Here is a 25,118-nt window from a genome sequence, read left to right on the forward strand (position 1 = left end):
TAATTATACCTTCAAGGGTAGAACTCCTAAGAAACTAGGTGATCCTAGAGTGCCCACTATACCTTGCTCCATTAAAGGCAACTATGTTAGAACTACTTTATGCGATCCTGGAGCCGGTGTTAGTGTTATGCCTCTCTCTCTTTATCGTAGGATTGAACTGGATAAGTTGACACCCACCAAAATCTCTCTGCAAATGGCCGACAAATCAACTGCTTTCCCTATCGGCATTTGCGAGGATGTGCCTGTTCTGGTTGCTAATGTCACTATCTTAACAGACTTTGTTATTCTAGATATTCCCGAGGACGATGACATGGCGGTCATCCTTGGAAGACCCTTTTTAAAAACTGCAGGGGCTGTTATAGATTGCAACAAAGGCAATGACACTTTCCATGTCAACGGTAATGAGCATACGGTGCACTTTCCGAAGAAACAATATCGAGAACATTGCATCAATGCTATCGAAAAAACTTCATCGATTCTTATTGGGAGCTTTGAATGCCCTATTCCTCCTATTAAGATGAAGTGTGATTTGCTTGTTGGGGAGATACACATCCCCATTAAGGTAACCTAGTGACTATTCGAAAATTCTCTGTTTTCTTTTGCGATTCAAAAAAGTTTGTCAAGGAGACTTGATCAACCTCATTGACAGATTTCTTTCGATAACCATGAGACGGAGAATCAAGGAGTCACAAACCTCTGTTCCAAGCTTTCACCTTCGGTTGATTAGAAGAAAAATGATAGATTTAGTTTATTTTTCCCTGCTTTCTGTTTTAGCGTCTCATAGAAAAGTAGCCCAAAAATAAAAGTTCTCCGAACGTCCTGAAAATCAAGTATGGTTTTTTTGGAATTTTTGAAAAATACTAAGACGAGGAGCTAGTGTGGGGGCTGCACCAGTGGGCCACAAGCCGTGGAGGCGCGGGCACCCCCTGGCCACGCCACCCAGGCTTGTGGGGCCCACATGCACTGATACGTCCATTTTTCATCATGCTTCCATATTGATATTTATCGCTTTTTGGGCTGTTATTTCACTTCACGGTACAATACTTATGCATTTTTGCTCTTATTTTGCAAGGTTTACATGAAGAGGGAGAACGCCGACAGCTGGAATTCTGGCCTGAAAAAGGAGCAAGTTTGAGATACCTATTCTGCGCAACTCCAAAAGCCGTGAAAATCAACGGGGAATTATTTGGAGTTTATGAAAAATACTGGGCGGAAGAAGTGCGAGAGGGGCGCCACCAGGAGGCCACAAGCCTGCCAGGCCCAGCCTACCCCCCTGGCCGGGCCTGGGGGCTTGTGGGCCCCCTGTTGCCCCTCTGGCGCTCATCTTTTGCTATATGAAGGGTTTCGTTCCAAAACAAAATCAGAAGAGAGCTTTCGGGAGGAGCCACCGCCGCCACGAGGCGGAACTTGAGCAGAACCAATTTAGAGCTTCGGCAGGACGATCCTGCCGGGGAAACTTCCCTCCCGGAGGGGGAAATCATCGCCATCGTCATCACCAACACTCCTCTCATCAGAGGGGACTCATCACCATCAACATCTTCATCAGCACCATCTCATCTCCAAACCCTAGTTCATCACTTGTAACCAATCTCCGTCTCACGACTCTGATTGGTACTTGTAAGGTTGCTAGTAGTGTTAATTACTCCTTGTAGTTGATGCTAGTTGGATTATTTGGTGGAAGAGTTTATGTTCTGATCCTTGATGCTACTCATTACCTCTCTGGTCATGAATATGATTATGCTTTGTGAGTAGTTACTTTTGTTCCTGAGGACATGGGATAAGTCATGCTAATAGTAGTCATGTGAATTTGGTATTCGTTTGATATTTTGATGTGTTGTATGTTGTTTTTCCTCCAGTGGTGTTATGTGAACGTCGACTACATAACACTTCACCATTATTTGGGCCTAGAGGAAGGCATTGGGAAGTAGTAAGTAGATGATGGGTTGCTAGAGTGAGAGAAGCTTAAACCCTAGTTTATGCGTTGCGTCGTAAGGGGCTGATTTGGATCCACTAGTTTAATGCTATGGTTAGACTTTGTCTTAATTCTTCTTTCGTAGTTGTGGATGCTTGCGAGAGGGGTTAATCGTAAGTGGGATGCTTGTCCAAGTAAGGGCAGTGCCCAAGCGCCGGTCCACCCACATATCAAACTATCAAAGTAACGAACGTGAATCATATGAACATGATGAAAACTAGCATGACAGAAATTCCCGTGTGTCCTCGGGAGCATTTTTCCTCCTATAAGACTTTGTCCAAGCTTGTACCTTGCTACAAAAGGGATTGGGACACTTTTCTGAACCGTTGCTACTTTTGTTACTTGTTGCTTGCTACGAATCACCTCACCATACAATCACTTGTTACCGATAATTTCAGTGCTTGCAGATATTACCTTGTTGAAAACCACTTGTCAGATCCTTCTGCTCCTCGTTGGGTTCGACACTCTTACTTATCGAAAGGACTACGATAGATTGCCTATACTTGTGGGTCATCAAGACTCTTTTCTGGCGCCGTTGCCGGGGAGTGAAGCGCCTTTGGTAACTGGAACTTGGTAAGGAAACATTCATATAGTGTGCTGAAATTCATTGTCACCTGTCACTGTGGAAACTAATCCTTTGAGGGGCTTGTTCGGGGTATCTTCACCTCGAACGGAAGCACACAGAGTTGCTCCTCAACCTCCTGCACCTACTGAAAATATTTTCTTTGCATTTCCTTCGGGTATGCTTGAGAAACTGTTGGCTAATCCTTTTACAGGAGATGGAACATCACATCCAGACTTGCATCTAATCTATGTAGATGAAGTTTGTGGTTTATTTAAGCTTGCAGGTTTGCCCGAGGATGAGGTCAATAAGAAGGTCTTTCCTTTATGTTTGAAGGATAAGGCGTTGACATGGTATAGGCTATGTGATGATACTGGATCATGGGACTACAATCGGTTGAAATTGGAATTTCATCAAAAGTTTTATCCTATGCATTTAGTACATCGTGATCGGAATTATATTTATAATTTTTGGCCTCGTGACAGAGAAAGCATCGCTCAAGCTTGGGGGAGGCTTAAATCAATGTTATATTCATGCCCCAATCATGAGCTCTCGAGAGAAATTATCATTCAGAACTTCTATGCTCGGCTTTCTCATGATGATCGCACCATGCTTGACACTTCTTGTACTCGTTCTTTTATGAAGAGAGATATTGACTTCAAATGGAATTTATTGGAGAGAATTAAACGCAACTCTGAAGATTGGGAGCTTGAAGAAGGTAGGGAGTCAGGTATGAATTTCTAGTTTGATTGCGTTAAATCCTTTGTTGAAACAAATACTTTTTGTGACTTTAGCGCTAAGTATGGACTTGACTCTGAGATAGTAGCTTCATTGTGTGAATCATTTGCTGCTCATATTGATCTCCCCAAAGAGAAGTGGTTTAAATAGCATCCTCCTTTAGAAGTCAATGTAGTTAAACCCAATCGAGTTGAAGAGAAAGTCATTGCCTACAATGATCCTATTGTTCCCAGTGCTTACATTGAGAAACCACCTTTCCCTGTTAGGATAAAGGATCATTCTAAAGCTTCAACTGTGATACGTAGAGGCTACATTAGAACACCTACACCCCATGAGCAAATTAGAGTTGAACCTAGCATTGCTATTATCAAAGATCTTCTGCCCGACGATGTTGAGGGACATAATATTCACTTCTGTGAAGATGCTCCTAGAATTGCTAAACCTCATGCTAGAGACAAACATAGGCTTGTTGTTGGCACGCATAATGTTTCTGTTAAGATAGGAGATCATTGCTATCATGGTTTATGTGACGTGGGTGCTAGTGTTAGTGCAATACCTCAATCCTTATATGATGAAATCAAAGATGAGATTGCACCTATTGAGATAGAGCCTATTGATGTCACTATTCAGCTTGCCAATAGAGATACTATCTGCCCTGTGGGAATTGTTAGGGATGTTGAAGTCTTGTGTGGTAAAACGAAGTATCCTGCTGATTTCCTCGTTCTTGCTACCGCCCAAGATATCTTTTGTCCCATCATGTTTGGCAGGCCCTTCCTCAATACCGTCAATGCTCATATTGACTGTGAGAAGCATAATGTCACTGTTGGCTTTGAAGGTGCGTCACATGAGTTCAATTTCTCCAAGTTTGGTAGACAACCTCATGAAAAAGGGTTGCCTAGTAAGGATGAAACTATTGTCTTAGCTTCTATTGTCGTGCCTCCTACTGATCCCTTAGAGCAATACTTGTGTTGGCATGAAAAGTATATGCATATGGATGAAAGGGATGAGATAGATAGAGTTGTCTTAGAACAATATCCTATCATTAAGAATAATCTGCCTGTTGAACTGCTTGGGGACCCACCCCCGCCAAAGGGTGATCCTGTGTTCGAGCTTAAATAGTTGCCTGATACTCTTAAGTATGCTTATCTTGATGAAAAAGAGATATATCCTGTCATAATTAGTGCTAGCCTCTCAGAGCATGAAGAAAATAAATTACTAAAAACTCTGAGGAAGCATCGTGCTGCTATTGGATATACTCTTGATGATCTTAAGGGCATTAGTCCCACTCTATGCCAGCACGAGATTAAAACTGATCCCGATTCCAAACCAATTGCTGATCATCAAAGGAGATTAAATCCTAAGATGAAAGAGGTAGTAAGAAAATAAATACTAAAGCTCCTGGAAGTAGGTATTATCTATCATGTTGCTCATAGTGATTGGGTGAGTCCGGTGCATTGCGTCCCTAATAAGGGAGGCATTACCGTTGTCCCTAATGATAAGGATGAATTGATCCCACAGAGGATTATTACTGGCTATAGGATGGTGATCGATTTTAGAAAATTGAATAAAGCCACTAGGAAATATCATTACCCTTTTCCTTTTATCGACCAAATGCTAGAAAGACTGTCTAAACACACACACTTCTGCTTTCTAGATGGTTATTCTGGTTTCGCCCAAATACCAGTTGCATAATCTGATCGGGAGAAAACCACTTTCACCTGCCCTTTCGGTACCTTTTCTTATAGATGTATGCCTTTTGGCTTATGTAATGCACCTGCCACCTTTCAAAGATGTATGATGGCTATATTCTCTGACTTTTGTGAAAATATTGTTGAGGTTTTCATGGATGACTTCTCCGTTTACGGGTCTTCTTTTGATGATTGCCTCACAACCTTGATCGAGTCTTGCAGAGATGTAAACACACCAAACTTGTCTTGAATTAGGAGAAGTGTCACTTTATGGTTAATGAAGGCATCGTCTTAGGACATAAAATTTCTGAAAGAGGTATTCAAGTCGATAAGTCTAAGGTTGATGCAATCGAGAAAATGCCATACCCTACAGGTATCAAGGGTATAAGAAGTTTACTTGGTCATGCTGGTTTCTATAGAAGGTTTATTAAAGACTTCTCTAAGATTTCTAGGCCTCTTACCAATCTCTTGCAAAAGGATATCCCTTTTCTTTTTGACGATGATTGTGAGGAAGCCTTCAAAATACTTAAGAGGGCTTTGGTAACTGCACCTATTGTTCAACCACCTGATTGGAACTTACCTTTTGAAATCATGTGTGATGCTAGTGATTATGTTGTTGGTGATGTTCTAGGGCAACGAGTTGATAAGAAGTTGAATGTTATTCACTATGCTAGTAAAACTCTAGACAGTGCCCAAACAAACTATGCTACTACGGAAAAGAATTTTTTAGCAGTCGTGTTTGCATGTGAAAAGTTCAGGTCTTACATAGTTGATTCCAAAGTAACTATTCACACTGATCACGCTGCTATTAAGTACCTCATGGAGAAGAAGGACGCTAAACCTAGACTTATCAGATGGGTTTTCTTGCAACAAGAGTTTGATTTGCACGTTGTCGACTGGAAGGGTGCTGATAACCCCGTAGCAGATAACTTGTCTAGGTTGGAGAACGTTCTTGATGACCCACAACCAATTGAAGATAGCTTTCCCGATGAGCAACTGAGTGTCATCAATGCTTCACGTAGTGCACCGTGGTATGCTGATTATGCAAACTATATCGTTGCCAAATATATACCACCTAGTTTCACGTACCAGCAAAAGAAGAAATTCTTCTTTGACTTGAGACATTACTTTTGGGATGATCCTCACCTTTATAAGGAAGGAGTAGATGGTGTTATTAGATATTGTGTACGTGAACATGAACATGAAAAGATCCTACAGAAGTGTCACTTCGAGGCCTACGGAGGACACCATGTGGGAGATAGAACTGCACACAAGGTATTGCAATCAGGTTTCTATTGGCCCACTCGCTTCAAGGATGCCCGTAAGTTTGTCTTGTCTTGTGACGAATGTCAAAGAATAGGTAATATCGGTAAACGTCAGGAAATGGCTATGAACTATTCACTTGTCATTGAACCATTTGATGTTTGGGGCTTTGATTATATGGGACCTTTTCCAAAATCCAACGGGTATACTCATATCCTAGTTGTTGTTGATTATGTCACTAAGTGGGTAGAAGCTATTCCCACTAGTAGTGCTGATCACAACACCTCTATCAGGATGCTTAAGGAAGTTATCTTCCCTAGATTTGGAGTCCCTAGATATCTAATGACCAACGGTGGTTCACATTTCATTCATGGTGCTTTCCGTAAAACGCTTGCTAAGTACGATGTCAACCATAGAATTGCATCTCCCTATCACCCTCAGTCCAGTGGTCAAGTAGAGCTAAGCAATAGAGAGATTAAACCGATTCTGCAAAAGAGTGTCAACAGGTCTAGAAAGTATTGGTCTAAGAAGCTCGATGATGCACCGTGGGCTGATAGAACTGCCTATAAGAATCCCATGGGCATATCTCCGTACAAAATGGTGTATGGTAAAGCATGTCATCTACCTCTTGAGCTAGAGCATAAGGCTTATTGGGCAATCAAAGAACTCAACTTTGATTTCAAACTTGCTGGTGAGAAGAGGTTATTTGACATTAGCTCGCTTGATGAATGGAGAACTCAGGCATATGAAAATGCCAAGTTGTTCAAAGAAAAGGTAAAGAGGTGGCATGATAAGAGGATACAAAAGCGTGAGTTCAATGTAGGTGATTATGTCTTGCTATGTAATTCTCGTTTAAGATTCTTTGTAGGCAAGCTTCTCTCTAAATGCGAAGGTCCCTATATTGTTGAGGAATTATATCGTTCCGGTGCTATCAAGATCAACAACACGGAAGGTAATTGTCCGAGAGTTGTAATTGGGAAGAGAATCAAGCATTACATCTCAGGTACTCCCATAAATGTTGAAAGCAATTTTATCAATACCATAACTCCGGAGGAGTACATAAGGGATATTATTAGCCTGTTTCAGACTCCGAAAACGAAGAGGTATGCGATTCGGTAAGTAAACCGACTCCAAAACTTTTCCCGTAGCAATTTTCCTCCGTTTTGCAATATTTGAAAAAATAGAAAAAATTAAAGTAGTTCGGAAAGTGCACGAGCAGGCGATAAGCCTAGTAGGCCCGACCTACCCCCCTGACCGGGCCTGGGTGGCTTGTGGCGACCTTGTGCGCCTCCCGAACTTCGTTTTCGTGCGGAGTACTCCTTCTGGTCTGGAAAAAATCATTATATATTCTCCCGAAAGGTCTGACCCTCGTATCACGCAAATTCCCTCCGTTTTCGTTTCGAGCTTGTTTCTGCTGCAGATCTAGATCGCTATGACGTCCCCAAAAGCTCCGAAGGACAAGATCTTGGAGAAGGTCATCAATCCTTACCTAGCGGGAGTGCTGCAACACCCTCAATCTATCAAGATGCATGAGGGGATGTTGCACATCCCTGATGTTGAGGGCCCCAAGAAGACCGGAAGCGTGGAGACGAGGCTCGAAGCAATGGAGCAACAGGTCTTCAAGTGCCAAGGGATGGTGGAGCGTGGACTCAACGCCAACCACATGATGATCATGGAGTTCACCAACAAGCACAAGATTGATGCCAATGACATTGGGAAGCACTTCTTGTCACAGCTCTGGTTTCACCTTGTTTAACAAGCATTCATGCATGCATATTTAAACTCTTTTGTTTTTCTTTTGGGAAGTGATCAAGCCAAATGAGTTGAAATTGACACAAAGGCAATAAAAATATTACCTTAAAAGGAACCAGAAAAATGTTCCAAATATTTGGGAAAATAGTGACACGGAATAAATTTGTCAAACCAAATTTTAGGTCACAGGAACATTTTGAAAAGGATTTTTGATTTGATCAAATAACTGTTTGGAATGGAGTTATTTTGTTTTCTTTTAAAATAAAAGTTTCAAAAATGTTGAAACTATTATGTGGCATTAATTATCTTTATCTCTGTCACATAACACTAATTTAGGGTTTTATAAATTATTTAAAATTTTTATTTAAAACCTAAACCTAAATGCGAGAAAGAAATACAAACAGAAAAAGGAAAAACAGAGGGAAGAAACTTACCTGGCGCCTACCTGCTGGCCCAGCCCACCAGGGGGGTCTCCCCTGTTGTCTTCCTCCTCGTGCCAGAAGGCACACGAGAAGGAAGGCACGGCGCCCCCTCGCCACCTCCTGCTTCCACCTCCTCCCTGCGTGCCTGCCTCGTCGCCCTCCTCTCCCTTATCTTTGCGCCACTGAGCCGTCCTGATCTCCCCCTCTCCAGTCTCTCCCCTATCTCTCTGCTTATCCCTCCCCCATGGATTCCAGCGAGGGCGTCGCCGCCGTCAGTCGCAGCCGCAACCTCAGGCTTCCCCTCGCCTCCTCGAGAAGACCAGAAGGAGCCCCTCATTGCCTTGCTCCTCATCCCCACTAGAATCGGGCCCGGGAGCCTCGGAGCGCCGCCACTGCCGCCATCTTCCTCATCTCTGGCCGCCGGATGCCGTCGTCGATTCGCTACCAGCACGGCCTCCTTGAGCGTTCCGAGCCGCCAGTCGAGCCCCCCGTGAGCCACCGGTTCCATTTTTCCTCTTCTCGCAGTCGTTCGTCCCCTCTAGCACCAGTTCTGAAGAACCCGAGATCCGGTCGCCGAACGAGCTCGTCGCCGGCACCTCCTCCGGCCACCCTAGCTTTGCTGCTTAACCTTGAAAGAACGGTTGCTTCGCCAGCTTCGCGTAGCCGCAAACCGCGCCCGATTTGGTGCCCTGTAGCGTGTTTTAGGCCAACTCCGGCGAGCCCTCTGCCGCGGTTTTGGTCGTCGCCGAACACATTCCGGTGGGGGCCGACGTGGCCAGTAGTTAGCCAGTACTAACCACCACCCCTAGCCGCTGCCAGTGGGCCCCAGGGTGGGTAAAAACCCAGTTAGGGGCTGGTCAACTTGGGGATTAGCCTCTGGTCACTGACGAGTGGACCCCACTGGTCAGATTTGACCTGGCCCAGCCCCTGTTGACCAGAGACGTCACTGTGACGCAATAAAGGATTTTCTAATATAAAAGAAATTCCAGGAAATTGCTAAAACTTGTAAAAATCATATAAATTAAAATATAAGTCGGATGAATATAATTTATATATGAAAAACGATCAGAAAAATCCAAAGAATCTGATTATGGCATTTTCATGCATGTTTGAAAAAGTTAACATCACCAAATAAGCAAAATGATGAATAGGGTAAATTTAATAAATAGTTTGGAGTTGGAATTTGATTCCTATTTGAATTCCACTTCAATTACTATATTCAAACATTGAGCTAGCAAAACTCAGCACCCCAATATGCCATCTTCATGCATGTTAAAACAAGTTTACCTGAGCATCGGGCCGAATCAATTAAAAGCGTATGCGGAAAATACCATGTTGAAGTGATATTTGAATTCAAATTCAAATCCAACTTCAACTTAAGAAATGATAGCCACGTTAGCCCTGCCACCTTTCATTTCATGTCTTGAGCATGCATCATAGTGTTGCATTTCCGTGAAGTAATTGTTGTTCTTTCTTGTTTGCCGGTGTTGTTCCCTCTCGGTAAACGATGTTTCCGACGATGTGATCGTTGACATTGATGAAGACTCATTGCTATCTTCAAACGTGTCAGGCAAGCAAACCCCCCTTGAGCATATTGATATAAACCCACTCTCTCGCTCCTGCTCTCTTTTACTGCATTAGGACAATCACGATTTAACTGTACATGTTATCGGTAGTTGAACCCATTCCTTTGCATGACCTGATTTTGTCACAGTAAATAGTTGAAACCACTTAGCATGAGTAGAAACTGCTTGAGCCTTGTTGTGCTTACTCATCCATGCTTGTTTACAATGCCTGCTATGCTTAGAGTCATGTTGGGTCTGACCCATCTGGATGATGAATCGGAATGGTTGTGTTCATGTCCTACAGTGTGAGAGTAAAAGTGTGAATCCGATTTGGTAAAGGTAGCGATGAGAGGCCATGTAGGAGTACATGGCGGGTTGTCTCATTGAGACCGTCCTTAAGAACTGAGTTATGTGTGTGTTATCCAAGACAAGATACTACCACACATTGGGATACTTAATTGACCCTCTTGTCTTATTAATCGCCTAGATCTCTGTCCAGGAGTTGCAATTAGTTTCTGGTGTTTGTAGGAAAAGTGTTGGCGGCTGTGTTTAGCTCTGCCCGACGGGGTAGGCTTCTCTGCGGTAGATACAAAGTGGCACGGTGTACCAAGTGGCACCCGGATGGTGGGCTTGGGAACCCTGCGCACATCGTTTGGGGCCGTAGAGGAAACCTCGGCCGGACTTCCTTGCGGGTTCAGTCTCAAATAGGCGATAAACCTGGACTAGGGTCTTGTGTGGTTAACGGTCGTGGCCGACACCCACGCCAGTGCTTCCGCTTGAAGGTTGCCGAGATGCATGACGTGCATATGGTGCTAAGTGGTGGGAGCATGTGTGAAGAAGTATACCCCTGCAGGGTGATTCAATCTGTTAGAATAGCCGCGTCCTCGGATATGGACTACTTGGAAACATTACGTGGTACATAGACAATTTAAATGGATACTCTAAAACATGCAAGATAAGTGTGAGTGCTATGGAAGGCTTTCTTTTAGGGAGACGAGAGTTGATCCATAGTGGTGTATTGCATTGGTGAATATGTGGACTCGTGTGCGCTATCCCACCTCAAAGAAAGAACTTGTAGTCGTAGTACAGGTTAGCCAGGAGTCAAAGCTGGCTTGCTGCAATCAAACCCCACAATCCTTCCATTGAAAGATGATGCATATGTAGATAGTTCTCATGTAAGACTTGCTGAGTACCTTTGTACTCACGGTTGCTTTATTTATGTTTTTGCAGAGAAGACTTAGACTCATTAAAAGGTTCTACGCGATGTGTTCGATGTTGACCGGAATAGCTTGGGAATCCCAGACAGAGGTCTGGCTCCTTTGGTAGGGTCGTAGTAGCTTTTCAGGCTCTTCCAGCCACTTCAGTAGATGTCTGTACCCAGACATGAATTGCTTCCGCTTGTTGTTTGTATGACTTGAGTGTCGAGTCACGAGACCCCTGTTTGTAATATCATACTATGTTGACTCTTATGAGTCTTTAATAAATGCTTGAGTCATAGAGTTATGTTGTGATGCCATGTTGTATCTACACATATTGTGCATAATGTGTGTATGTTTGAAATGCATTATATGTGTGGGATTCGACACCTAGTTGTTTGCCTTTAGTAGTACTCTTTACAGCGAAATGCCTCTTTGTGGTTCCATCAGGCCTTGGTAGCTTGCTACTGCTCGGAACACATTGATTGACCGGCATGTATCCTTCTTTGCTGCTGTGTATGTCCCCTCGGGGAAATGTCACATGGTGTAATGGAGTCTTTGTAGCTTGCTACGACTCGTCTATACACGCTGATGACCGACACCTGCTTTGCTGGGTTATGTATGCCTGTCCCTGTACGGATGTACCACTTGGGTTTATAACTAGTCATGTCGACCCGGGTTCTTTGTCGTTTGAACGCTAGCAACATATTCATATACGTGAGCCAAAAGATGCAAACGGTCCCGGCCAAGGTAAGGTGGCAGTCGTGGAGTTTACCGTGCGTGAGGCCGCAAAGTGATGTGATGTGTTACAGGTTGGGTTCTTATGACTCAGGATCAGGGTCCCGACACCTCTCCAGGCTCTATGATAGGATTGATCACCTCCAAGCCCAGATCTATGACCTACAGAACCAAAACTATGAGTATGAGTATAGATTTAAATCAATACGGTTGGCTGCAGATTGAGGATTCCGGAGACTCGTTCATCTTTCCATGATGGAGCACCTATGCCTTGGAAGACGGAGGATCAAACTCATGTTGCATCCACTCCACCACCATCACCTCCAAAGGAAGACAACTGAGAAGGGGTATGGGCAATCCCCTTGGCTTGTGCCAAGCTTGGGGGAGTTGCCCCAGTATCGTATCACCATCACATATTTTGCCTTTACCTTTGTTTTAGTTTGTTCCTTTTCAGTTTTCTCTTTCTCTAGTAGAATAAATGTCTTAGTGTTTTAGGCTTGAGTTTTGCTTTGTGTCACCCCCTATGTATTCGAGCTCGTGAGCCATATAATAAAGAGTGTCTTAGTTGAACGGCTTTGCCTCTTGCCATGATCAAAAGATTGAGAAAGAACAGAAGCATGAAAGCTCATGTAGTGATCTTATGGGAAGTGATGGCTTCACATATAAAAAGAATTATGATTGAAACTTGCTGAGGGTAGACAAACGTAGACCTTGGTCATTGTTGCAATTAATAGGAAGTGATAAAGAAGGAGAGGTTCACATATAAATATATCATCCTTAACACCATCTATGATTGTGAACACTCACTAAACTATTACATGCCTAGAAGTAGATGTTGGACAAGGAGGACAACATAATGAATTGTGTTTGTTTGGTTCCGAACAATGTTATATGATTAGAGATCCCTTAGCATGTGACGGTTGCTTCCACCTCATATTAGCCAAAACTCCCGCACCGAGTAGAGATACTACTTGTGCATCCACACACCTTCAACCCAGTTTTGCCATGAGAGTCCACCATACCTACCTATGGATTGAATAAGATCCCTCAAGTAAGTTGTCATCAGTGCAAGCAATAAAAATTGCTCCCTAATATGTATGATCTATTAGTGTGTGGAAAATAAGCTTTGTACGAACCTGTGATGAGGAAGACATAAAAGCGATAGACTGCATAATAAAGTTCTTTATCACAGGAGGCAATATAAAGTGATGTTCCTCCGCACTAAGAGGACACGCATCCAAACCTCAAAAGTGCATGACAACCTCTGCTTCCCTCTACGAAGGGCCTATCTTGTACCTTTACTTTTTGCCCTTGAAAGAGTCATGGTGATCTTCACCAATTCCTTGTTTCGCCTTTATCTTGGCTAACGTCATATGCTAGGGAAAGATCTATATTCATATGTCAACTTGGAGGTAAGTATTCATGAATCATTATTGTTGACATTACCCTTGAGGTAAGCAGTTGGGAGGCAAAACTATAAGCCCCTATCTTTCTCTGTGTCCAGCTGAAACTTTGATCTCATGAGTACCACGTGAGTTGTAGCAATTGTAGAGAACGAAAAGATGATTGAGTATGTGGATTTGCTTTACAAGCTCTTATTTGACTCTTTCTGTTGTTGTGATAAATTGCAATTGCTTTAATGACTAAAGGCTTTCGGTTGTTACTTCTTGGTAAGGTTCTTGATCCATACTTTACTTTGTGAAGGTATTATCACTTTTGCATGAGAGATTATATGTTGGTATTGTTGTTCTAATCATGATCATGATGCCTGCATGTTCATATCTTGTTTTGTCGACACCTCTCTCCCTAAACATGTGGTCATGTTTATTGATCTAGGCTTTCGCTTGAGGACAAGCGAGGTCTAAGCTTGGGGGAGTTGATACGTCCATTTTGCATCATGCTTTCATGTTCATATTTATCGCTTTTTGGGCTGTTATTTCACTTCACGGTACAATACTTATGCCTTTTCCCTCTTATTTTGCAAGGTTTACATGAAGAGGGAGAACGCCGACAGCTGGAATTCTGGCCTGAAAAAGGAGCAAGTTTGAGATACCTATTCTGCACAACTCCAAAAGCCGTGGATATCAATAGGGAATTATTTTGGAATTTATGAAAAATACTGGGCGGAAGAAGTGCCATAGGGGCACCATGAGGAGGCCAGAAGCCTGTCAGGCCCGGCCTGTTGGAAATATGCCCTAGAGGCAATAATAAATTAGTTATTATTATATTTCTTTGTTCATGATAATCGTTTATTATCCATGCTATAATTGTATTGATTGGAAACACAATACTTGTCTGGATACATAGACAAAACACTGTCCCTAGTAAGCCTCTAGTTGACTAGCTCGTTGATCAAAGATGGTCAAGGTTTCCCGACCATAGGCAAGTGTTGTTACTTGATAACGGGATCACATCATTAGGAGAATCATGTGATGGACTAGACCCAAACTAAATGAACGTAGCATGTTGATCGTGTCATTTTGGTGCTACTGTTTTTCTGCATGTCAAGTATTTATTTCTATGACCATGAGATCATATAACTCACTGGCACCGGAGGAATACCTTGTGTGCATCAAACGTCAGAACGTAACTGGGTGACTATAAAGGTGTTCTACAGGTATCTCCGAAGGTGTCCGTTGAGTTAGTATCGATCAAGACTGGGATTTGCCACTCCGTGTGACGGAGAGGTATCTCGGGGCCCACTCGGTAATACAACATCACACACAAGCCTTGCAAGCAATGTGACTAAGTGTAAGTCACGGGATCTTGTATTAAGGAACGAGTAAAGAGACTTGCTGGTAACGAGATTGAAATAGGTATGCGGATACCGTTGATCGAATCTCGGGTAAGTAACATACCGAAGGACAAAGGGAATGACATATGGGATTATATGAATCCTTGACACTAAGGTTCAACTGATAAGATCTTCGGAGAATATGTAGGATCCAATATGGGCATCCAGGTCCCGCTATTGGATATTGACCGAGGAGTACCTCGGGTCCTGTCTACATAGTTCTCGAACCCGTAGGGTCTGCACACTTAAGGTTCAGTGACGTTTCGGTATAGTTGAGTTATAGGTGTGGTAACTGAAAGTTGTTCGGACTCCCATATGAGATCCAAGACACCACGGGGAGCTCCGGAATGGTCCAGAGGTAAAGATTGATATATAGGAAGTCCTGTTTTTGTCACCGGAAAAGTTTCGGGCTCATCGGTAGTGTACCAGGAGTGCCGGGAGGGGTGCCGGGGACCATCGGGTGGGGTGTCACGCCCCAAGGGGTCTCATGGGCTATGGGAAGAGATAAACCAGCCCCTAGTGGGCTGGAATAAGTTCCCACCAAGGCCCATAAGGTTTGAGAAGGAAAAAACACAAGGTGGAAAGAGTTTCCAAGTGGGAAGGTGGAATCCTACTCCAAGTAGGATTGGAGTAGGACTCCTCCACCTCCAATTTTGGACAAACCTTGAGGTTTTGAGGCTGCCTCCTCCCCTCCCTCCCTCCTATATATACTATAGGTATTGAGGGTTTTTGAGACACAACTTTGCCACGTGCTGCTCGACCCTCTACCACGCAGTTTTTCCTCTAGATCGTATTTCTGCGGAGCTTAGGCGAAACCTTGTCGGAGTAGATCATCACCACCACCGGTGCGCCATCACGCTGCTGGAGAACTCTTCTACCTCTGCACGCCCTCTTGCTGGATCAAGAAGGTGGAGATCGTCATCGAGTTGTACGTGTGCTGAACGCGGAGGTGTCATCCGTTCGACACTAGATCGGTACGGATCATGAAGACGGATCACAAGACGGTTCCTAAGACGGATCGCGAGACGGTTCGTGGGACGGATCATGGGACGGATCGTGATGAAGTTCATGGTATGTATCGTGATGAAGTTCGTGGGATGGATCGTGATGAAGTTCGCGGGACGGATCGTCATGAGATAGTACGACTACAGCGATCTGAATCGCAGAAATGTTCCACTACATCAACCGCGTTATATACGCTTCCGCTTAGCGATCTACAAGGGTATGTTGATATAATCTCCTCCCGTAGATGAACATCACCATGATAGGGCATCGTGTGCGTAGGAATTTTTGTTTCCCATGCAACGTTCCCCAACAATGGCATCATGAGCAAGGTTCATGCGTAGATGTTATCTCCAGTAGAACACAAAAGTTTTTGTGGGTGGTGATGAGTGATTTGCCGCCCTCCTTAGTCTTTTCTTGATTCCGCGGTATTGTTGGATCGAAGCGGCTCGGACCGACATTACTCGTACGCTTACGAGAGACTGGTTTCATCGCTACGAGCAACCCCGTTGCTCAAAGATGACTGGCGAGTGTCAATTTCTCCAACTTTAGTTGAATCATATTTGACCAAGGAGGTCCTTGAAGAGAGGTTAAATAGCATTTCATACATCTCCGTTGTGGTGTTTGCGTAAGTAAGATGCGATCCTACTAGATACCCATGGCAACCACGTAAAACATGCAACAACAATTAGAGGACGTCTAACTTGTTTTTGCAGGGTATGCTTGTGATGTGATATGGCCAACGACGTGATGTGATATATTGGATGTATGAGATGATCATGTTGTAATAGTTAATATCGACTTGCACGTCGATGCTACGGCAACCGGCAGGAGCCATAGGGTTGTCTTTAAACTAATGTTTGTGTTTGCAGATGCGTTTACTGTATTGCTAGGACGTAGCTTTACTAGTAATAGCATAGCATACACGACAACCTCGATGGCGGCACGATGATGGAGATCATGATGATGGGGATCATGGTGTGGCGCCGGTGACAAGAAGATCATACAGGTGCTTTGGTGATGGAGATCAAGGAGCACTTGATGATGGCCATATCATGTCACTTATGAATTGCATGTGATGTTAATCCTTTATGCACCTTATCTTGCTTAGAACAACGGTAGCATTATGAGGTGATCTCTCACTAAAATTTCAAGATGAAATTGTGTTCTCCCCGACTGTGCACCGTTGCGACAGTTCGTCGTTTCGAGACACCACGTCATGATCGGGTGTGTTAGACTCAACGTTCACATACAACGGGTGCAAAACAGTTGCACACGCGGAACACTCGGGTTAAACTTGACGAGCCTAGCATGTGCAGACATGGCCTCGGAACACAAGAGACCGAAAGGTCGAGCATGAATCGTATAGTTGATATGATTAGCATAGAGATGCTTACCAGTGAAACTATTCTCGACTCACGTGATGATCGGACTTGAGATAGTGGATTTGGATCATGTACCACTCAAATGACTAGAGAGATGTACTTTTCGAGTGGGAGTTCTTAAGTAATATGATTAATTGAACTAATTATCATGAACATAGTCTAATGGTCTTTGAGAATTACGATGTGGCTTGCGCTATAGCTCTACAGTTTTTATATGTTCCTAGAGAAAATTTAGTTGAAAGTTGATAGTAGCAACTTTGCGGGCTGAGTCTGTTAAACTGAGGATTGTCCTCGTTGCTGCGCAGAAGGCTTATGTCCTTAATGCACCACTCGGTGTGCTGCACCTCCAGCATCGTCTGTGGATGTTGTGAACATCCGACATACACGTTTCTGATGACTACGCGATAGTTCAGTGCAAAATACTTAATGGCTTAGAAGCAAGGCGCCGAAGACGTTTTGAAACGTCACGGAACATAAGAGATGTTCTAAAGAGATGAAATTGTAATTTAATGCTTGTGCCCTTGTTAAGAGGTATGAGACCTCCGACAAGATTCTTTGTCCACGAAGTAAAGGAGAAAAGCTCAATCGTTGAGCGTGTGCTCAGATTGTGTGAGTACGACAATCACCTGAATCAAGTGGGAGTTAATCTTCCAGATGAGATAGTGATGGTTCTCCAAAGTCGCTGCCACCAAGCTGTGAGAGCTTCGTGATGAACTATGACATATCAAGGATAGATACAATGATCCTTGAGCGATTCGCGATGTTTGACACTGTGAAAGTAGAAATCAAGAAGGAGCATCAATAGTTGATGGTTAGTAAAACCACTAAGTTTCAGGAAAGGCAAGGGCTAGAAGGGATACTTCGTGAAACGGCAAAACAGTTGCTGCACTAATGAAGAGACCCAAGATTAAACCCAAACCCGATACTAAGTGCTTCTGTTATGAGGGGAACGGTCACTGAGGCGGAGCTACCCTAGATGCTTGGTAGATAAGAAGGCTGGCAAAGTCGAAAGAAGTATATTTGATATACATGATGTTGATGTGTACTTTACTAGTACTCCTAGTAGCGCGAGGGTATTGGATACCGGTTCGGTTGCTAAATGATTAGTAACACGAAATGAAAGCTACGGAATATACGGAGACTAGCTAAAGGCGAGGTGACGATACGTGTTGGAAGTGTTTCCAAGGTTGATAATGATCAAACGTCGCACGCTCCCTCTACCATCGGGATTGGTGTTAAACCTAAATAATTGTTATTTGGTGCTTGTGTTAAGCATGAACATGATTGGATCGTGTTTATTGCAATACGATTATCATTTAAAGAGAATAATGGTTACTCTATTTGCTTGAATTATCACCTTCAATGGTATATTGAATCTCGATCGTAGTGTTGCACATGTTCATGATATTGGTGCCAAAAGATACAAGGTAATGATGATAGTACCACTTACTTGTGGCACTGCTGCTTGAGTCATGTTGGTATAAATTGCATGAAGAGGCTCCATGCTGATGGATCTTTATACTCACTTGATTTTGAATCACTTGTGACATACAAATCATACCACATGAGCAAGGCCTTGTTTTCATTGAGATGAAACAAGATAGTAACTTGTTGGAAGCAATACATTTTGATGTATGCAGTCCAAAGGGTGCTGAGGCACGCAGTGGATATCATTATGTTCTTACTTCAATGACGATTTGAGTAGATACAGGAGTATTTACTTAATGAATCACAAGTCTGAAATGTTGAAAAGGTTGAATTCTGTTTCAGAGTGAAGTTCGTCGTAACAAGAGGATAAACTGTGTACGATATGATCCAAGAGATGAATATCTGAGTTGCGAGTTTTGGTACACAGTTAAGACAATGTGGAAGTTGTTTCACAATTCATGCCACCAAGAACACCATGGTGTGATGGTGTCATAGCCGCGACCAATTTGATATGGTGCATACTATGATGTCTCTTATCGAATTACCACTAGCATTTATGGGTTATGCATTAGAGACAATTGCATTCACTTTAATTAGGGCACCGCGTATTTCCGTTGAGATGACACAGTATAAACTATGGTTTGGAGAAACCTAAGCTGTCTTTTTTTAAAGTTTGGGGCTGCGATGCTTATGTGAAAAAGTTTCAGTCTGATAAGCTCGAACCAAAGCGGATGAATGCATCTTCATAGGATATCCAAAACAGTTGGGAGCATCTCCTATCTCAGATCCGGAAGCAAAGTGTTTGTTTCTAGAAACGGGTCATTTCTCAAGGAATGGTTTCTCTCGAAAGAATTGAGTGGGAGGGTGGTAGAACTTGATGAGGTTATTGAACCATCACTTCAACCAGTGTGTAGCAGGGCGCAGGAAGTTGTTCCTGTGGTGCCTACACCAATTGAAGTGGAAGATGATGATGGTGATCATTAGAGCTTCGGATCAAGTTACTACAAACCTCGTAGGTCAACAAAGGTCGCGTACTACACTAGAGTGGTACGGTAACCCTGTCTTGGAGGTCATGTTGTTGAGCAACAATGAACCTACGAGTTATGGAGAAGCAATGGTGGGCCCGGATTCCGACAAATGGCTGGAGGCCATGAAATCCGAGAGAGAATCCATGTGTGAGAACAAAGTGTAGACTTTGGAAGAACTACTTGATGGTCGTAGGACTATTAAGTAAAGATGGATCTTTATAAGGAAGACAGGCGATGATGGTGAAACGTCACCATTAAGAAAATCTCGACTTGTCGCAAGGATGTTTTCCGACAAGTTCAAAGAGTTGAGTATGATGAGACTTTCTCACTCATAGCGATGCTAAAGGTCTGTTGGAATTATGTTAACAGTTGATGCATTATTTATGAAATATTGCACATAGGATGTCAAAACATTGTTTTCCTCAACAAAAAGGTTGTATGTGATACAACCGGAAAGTTTGTCGATCCTAAAGATGCTAACAAGTATGCAAGCTCCAGCGATCCTTCTTCGGACTGGTGCAAGCATCTCGGTGTTGGAATATATGCTTTGATGAGTTGATCAAAGCTTTTGGGTTTATACAAGGTTTGTGAGAAACTTGTATTTCCAAAGAAGTGAGTGGGAGCACTATAGAATTTCTGATAAGTATATGTGGTTGACATATTGTGGATCAGAAGTAATGTAGAATTTCTGTAAAGCATAAAAGGTTGTTTGAAAGGAGTTTTTCAAAGGAATACCTGGATTGCACTACTTGAACGTTGAGCATCAAGATCTATGGAGATAGATCGAAACGCTTAATAGAAGTTTCAACAAGATGCATGCCTTGACAAGTTTTTGAAGGAGTTCAAAATAGATCAACAAAGAAGGAGTTCTTGGTTGTGTTGTAAGGTGTGAATTTGAGTAAGACTCAAAACCCGACCCCGGCAGAATAAAGAGAATAGGCGAAGGTCGTCTTCTATACCTTAGCCGTAGACTCTAAAGTATGCCATGCTGAGTACCGCACCTGATGTGTGCCTTGCTACAAGTCTGTTCAGAGGTACACAAAGTGATCCAGGATTGAATCACTGATCAGCGGTCAAAGTTATCCTTAGTAACTAATGGACTAAGGAATTTTTTTCTCGATTATGGAGGTGGTTAAAGAGTTCGTCGTAAAGGGTTACGTCGATGCAAGCTTTGACACTAATCTGAATAACTATGAGTAGTGAAACAGATTCGTATGGTAGAGTAGATATTTGGAATATTTCTGAATAACACGTAGTAGCAGCATCTATAAGATGACATAAAGATTTGTAAAGCTCACTTAGATCTGAAAGGGTTCAGAACCGTCGACTAAAACCTCTCTCACAAGCAAGACGTGATCAAACCCCAGAACTGTAAGGGTATTGGATTCGTTAGAAACACATAGTGATGTGGACTAGATTATTGACTCTAGTGCAAGTGAGAGACTGTTGGAAATATGCCCTAGAGGCAATAATAAATTAGTTATTATTATATTTATTTGTTCATGATAATCGTTTATTATCCATGCTATAATTGTATTGGTTGGAAACACAATACTTGTGTGGATACATAGACAAAACACTGTCCCTAGTAATCCTCTAGTTGACTAGATCGTTGATCAAAGATGGTCAAGGTTTCTCGACCATAGGCAAGTGTTGTTACTTGATAACGGGATCACATCATTAGGAGAATCATGTGATGGACTAGACCCAAACTAAATGAACGTAGCATGTTGATCGTGTCATTTTGTTGCTACCGTTTTTCTGCGTGTCAAGTATTTATTTCTATGACCATGAGATCATATAACTCACTGGCACTGGAGGAATACCTTGGGTGCATCAAACGTCAGAACGTAACTGGGTGACTATAAAGTTGTTCTACAGGTATCTCCGAAGGTGTCCGTTGAGTTAGTATGGATCAAGACTGGGATTTGTCACTCCGTGTGACGGAGAGGTATCTCGGGGCCCACTCGGTAATACAACATCACACACAAGGCTTGCAAGCAATGTGACTAAGTGTAAGTCACGGGATCTTGTATTAAGGAACAAGTAAAGAGACTTGTTGGTAATGAAACTGAAATAGGTATGCGGATACCGACGATCGAATCTCGTGCAAGTAACATACCGAAGGACAAAGGGAATGACATACGGGATTATATGAATCCTTGACACTGAGGTTCAACTGATAAGATCTTCGGAGAATATGTAGGATCCAATATGGGCATCCAGGTCTCGCTATTGGATATTGACCGAGGAGTACCTCGGGTCATGTCTACATAATTCTCGAACCCGCAGGGTCTGCACACTTAAGGTTCGGTGACGTTTCGGTATAGTTGAGTTATAGGTGTGGTAACCGAAAGTTGTTCAGAGTCCCAGATGAGATCTAAGACGTCACGAGGAGCTCCGGAATGGTCCGGAGGTCAAGATTGATAAATAGGAAGTCCTGTTTTGGTCACCGGGAAAGTTTCGGGCTCATCGGTAGTGTACCGGCAGTGTCGGGAGGGGTGCCGGGGACCATCGGGAGGGGTGTCATGCCCCAAGGGGTCTCATGGGCTATGGGAAGAGATAAACCAGCCCCTAGTCGGCTGGAATAAGTTCCCACCAAGGCCCATAAGGTTTGAGAAGGAAAAAACACAAGGTGGAAAGAGTTTCCAAGTGGGAAGGTGGAATCCTACTCCAAGTAGGATTGGAGTAGGACTCCTCCACCTCCAATTTCGGCCAAACCTTGAGGTTTTGAGGCTGCCTCCTCCCCTCCCTCCCTCCTATATATACTAGAGGTATTGAGGGTTTTTGAGACACAACTTTGCCATGTGCTGCTCGACCCTCTACCACGCAGTTTTTCCTCTAGATCGTATTTCTGCGGAGCTTAGGCGAAGCCCTGCCGAAGTAGATCATCACCACCACCGGCGCACCGTCATGCTTCCGGAGAACTCTTCTACCTCTCCGCCCCCTCTTGCTGGATCTAGAAGGTGGAGATCATCATCGAGTTGTACGTGTGCTGAACGCGGAGGTGTCGTCCGTTCAGCACTAGATCGGAACGGATCATGAAGACGGATCGCAAGACGGTTCCTGAGACGGATCGCGAGACAGTTCGCGGGACGGATCATGGGATGGATCATGATGAAGTTCGCGGTACGGATCATGATGAAGTTCGCGGGACGGATCGTGCTGAAGTTCGCGGGACGGATCGTGATGAGATAGTACGACTACGGCCATCTGAATCGCGGAAACATTCCACAACATCAACCGCGTTATATACGCTTCCGCTTAGCGTCTACAAGGGTATGTGGATCTAATCTCCTCTCGTAGATGAACATCACCATGATAGGGCTTCGTGTGTGTAGGAAATTTTTTGTTTCCCATGCAACGTTCCCCAACACGGCCTACCCCCCTGGCCGGGCCTGGGGGGCTTGTGGGCCCCCTCTTGCCCCTCCGACGCTCATCTTTTGCTATATGAAGGGTTTCGTTTCAAAAAAATGAGAAGAGAGCTTTCGGGAGGAGCCGCCGCCGCCACGAGGCAGAACTTGAGCATAACCAATCTAGAGCTCCGGCAGGACGATCCTGCCGGGGAAATTGCCCTCTCGAAGGGGGAAATCGTCGCCATCGTCATCACCAACACTCCTCTCATCGGAGGGGACTCATCACCATCAACATCTTCATCAGCACCATCTCATCTCCAAACCCTAGTTCATCACTTTTAACCAATCTCTGTCTCACGACTCCGATTGGTACTTGTAAGGTTGCTAGTAGTGTTAATTACTCCTTGTAGTTGATGCTAGTTGGATTATTTGGTGGAAGAGTTTATGTTCAGATCCTTGATGCTACTCATTACCTCTCTGGTCATGAATATGATTATGCTTTGTGAGTAGTTATTTTTGCTCCTGGGGACATGGGATAAGTCATGCTAATAGTGGTCATGTGAATTTGGTATTCGTTCGATATTTTGATGTGTTGTATGTTGTTTTTCCTCTAGTGGTGTTATGTGAATGTCGACTACATAACACTTCACCATTATTTGGGCCTAGAGGAAGGCATTGGAAGTAGTAAGTAGATGATGGGTTGCTAGAGTGATAGAAGCTTAAACCCTAGTTTATGCGTTGCTTCGTAAGGGGCTGATTTGGATCCACTAGTTTAATGCTATGGTTAGACTTTGTCTTAATTATTCTTTTGTAGTTGCGGATGCTTGTAAGAGGGGTTAATCATAAGTGGGATGCTTGTCCAAGTAAGAGCAGTACCCAAGCGCCGGTCCACCCACATATCAAACTATCAAAGTAACGAACGCGAATCATATGAACATGATGAAAACTAGCATGACAGAAATTCATGTGTGTCCTCGGGAGCGTTTTTCCTCCTATAAGACTTTGTCCAGGCTTGTCCCTTGCTACAAAAGGGATTGGGCCACTTTGCTGCACTGTTGCTACTTTTGTTACTTGTTGCTTGCTACGAATCACCTCACCATACAATCACTTGTTACCGATAATTTCAGTGCTTGCAGATATTACCTTGCTGAAAACCACTTGTCAGATCCTTCTACTCCTCGTTGGGTTCGACACTCTTACTTATCAAAAGGACTACGATATATCCCCTATACTTGTGGGTCATCATGCACACCCTCCACTCATTCTAGCTCCCGTCTGCTTCTCCTACCTCCAGAAAAAATCGTTTCGCAGCTCAAACCCGTGTTCTTGCTCTTCTTGCTGGGATTTTCGATCTCCTTGCTCAAAGCACCATTCTCCGAACTGTTTTGGGGAAATTACTCCTTGGTAAGTGACTCCTCCATTGGTCCAATTAGTTTTTGCTCTAGTGCCTTATACTTCGCGTATTTTTGCTGCCTTGGTGACCCTGTTCTTGAGCTTTGCATGCTAATTTTAGCTGGTCCCAAGTAGTTTTGATGCGTAATATGGCCTCTAGCCACTTGTAGGAGTAGTTTTTATGAGTTTTGTTGAGCCTTGTTCACTTTTCCTTAGAGTCACTAAAAATTTCAGAAAATTTCAGAGATAGAAAAGGGAAAAGATGAGGAGGTTCTTAAGAGGCTATTCAAGCCGTGACCCCAAGGATGATGGAAGTGAGAAGAAGCCCAAGTATCCGGTCCCTCGAGTTGCAGAAGTTCGAGCGTGCGAATGGCCAAGCGATGTGTTCTTACGCGCCGCCGGACTTTATGAGGACTTTTATCACTTGGTGGAGAACGCAGGCCTTACCGCCTTCGTTGAAGATAAGTGTCCGCAATACCTCCTCCTCACTAATATTTTCGTGCAAAGCTTTAACTTCTATCCAAGGAAGAATCCTCCTATGGTTGAGTTCAAATTATATGATATCCCCCAGTGCATGTCACTCCATGATTTTTACAATGTTTGCAAATTACCTTATGTTGGGGATATTCAAGAACCTCGTCCATGGGACTTGGAGGCTTTCATAGATACTATTGTTGTAGGAGAGGAGAGAGGAGTGTCTTGTGCTAGAGCTGCTAGCATACATTTTCCCGTGCTTCGGTACTTCTCACTATTCGTGGGAAAATGTTTGATTGGCCGTGGGAAAGCTGGTTCCCTTAGCTCCCCAGATCTTGCGGTCTTGCGCGAAGCCCTTTATAA

The sequence above is a fragment of the Hordeum vulgare genome, chromosome 7H (genome assembly GCF_904849725.1).
Source record: "Hordeum vulgare subsp. vulgare chromosome 7H, MorexV3_pseudomolecules_assembly, whole genome shotgun sequence".
Lineage (NCBI taxonomy): Eukaryota > Viridiplantae > Streptophyta > Magnoliopsida > Poales > Poaceae > Hordeum > Hordeum vulgare.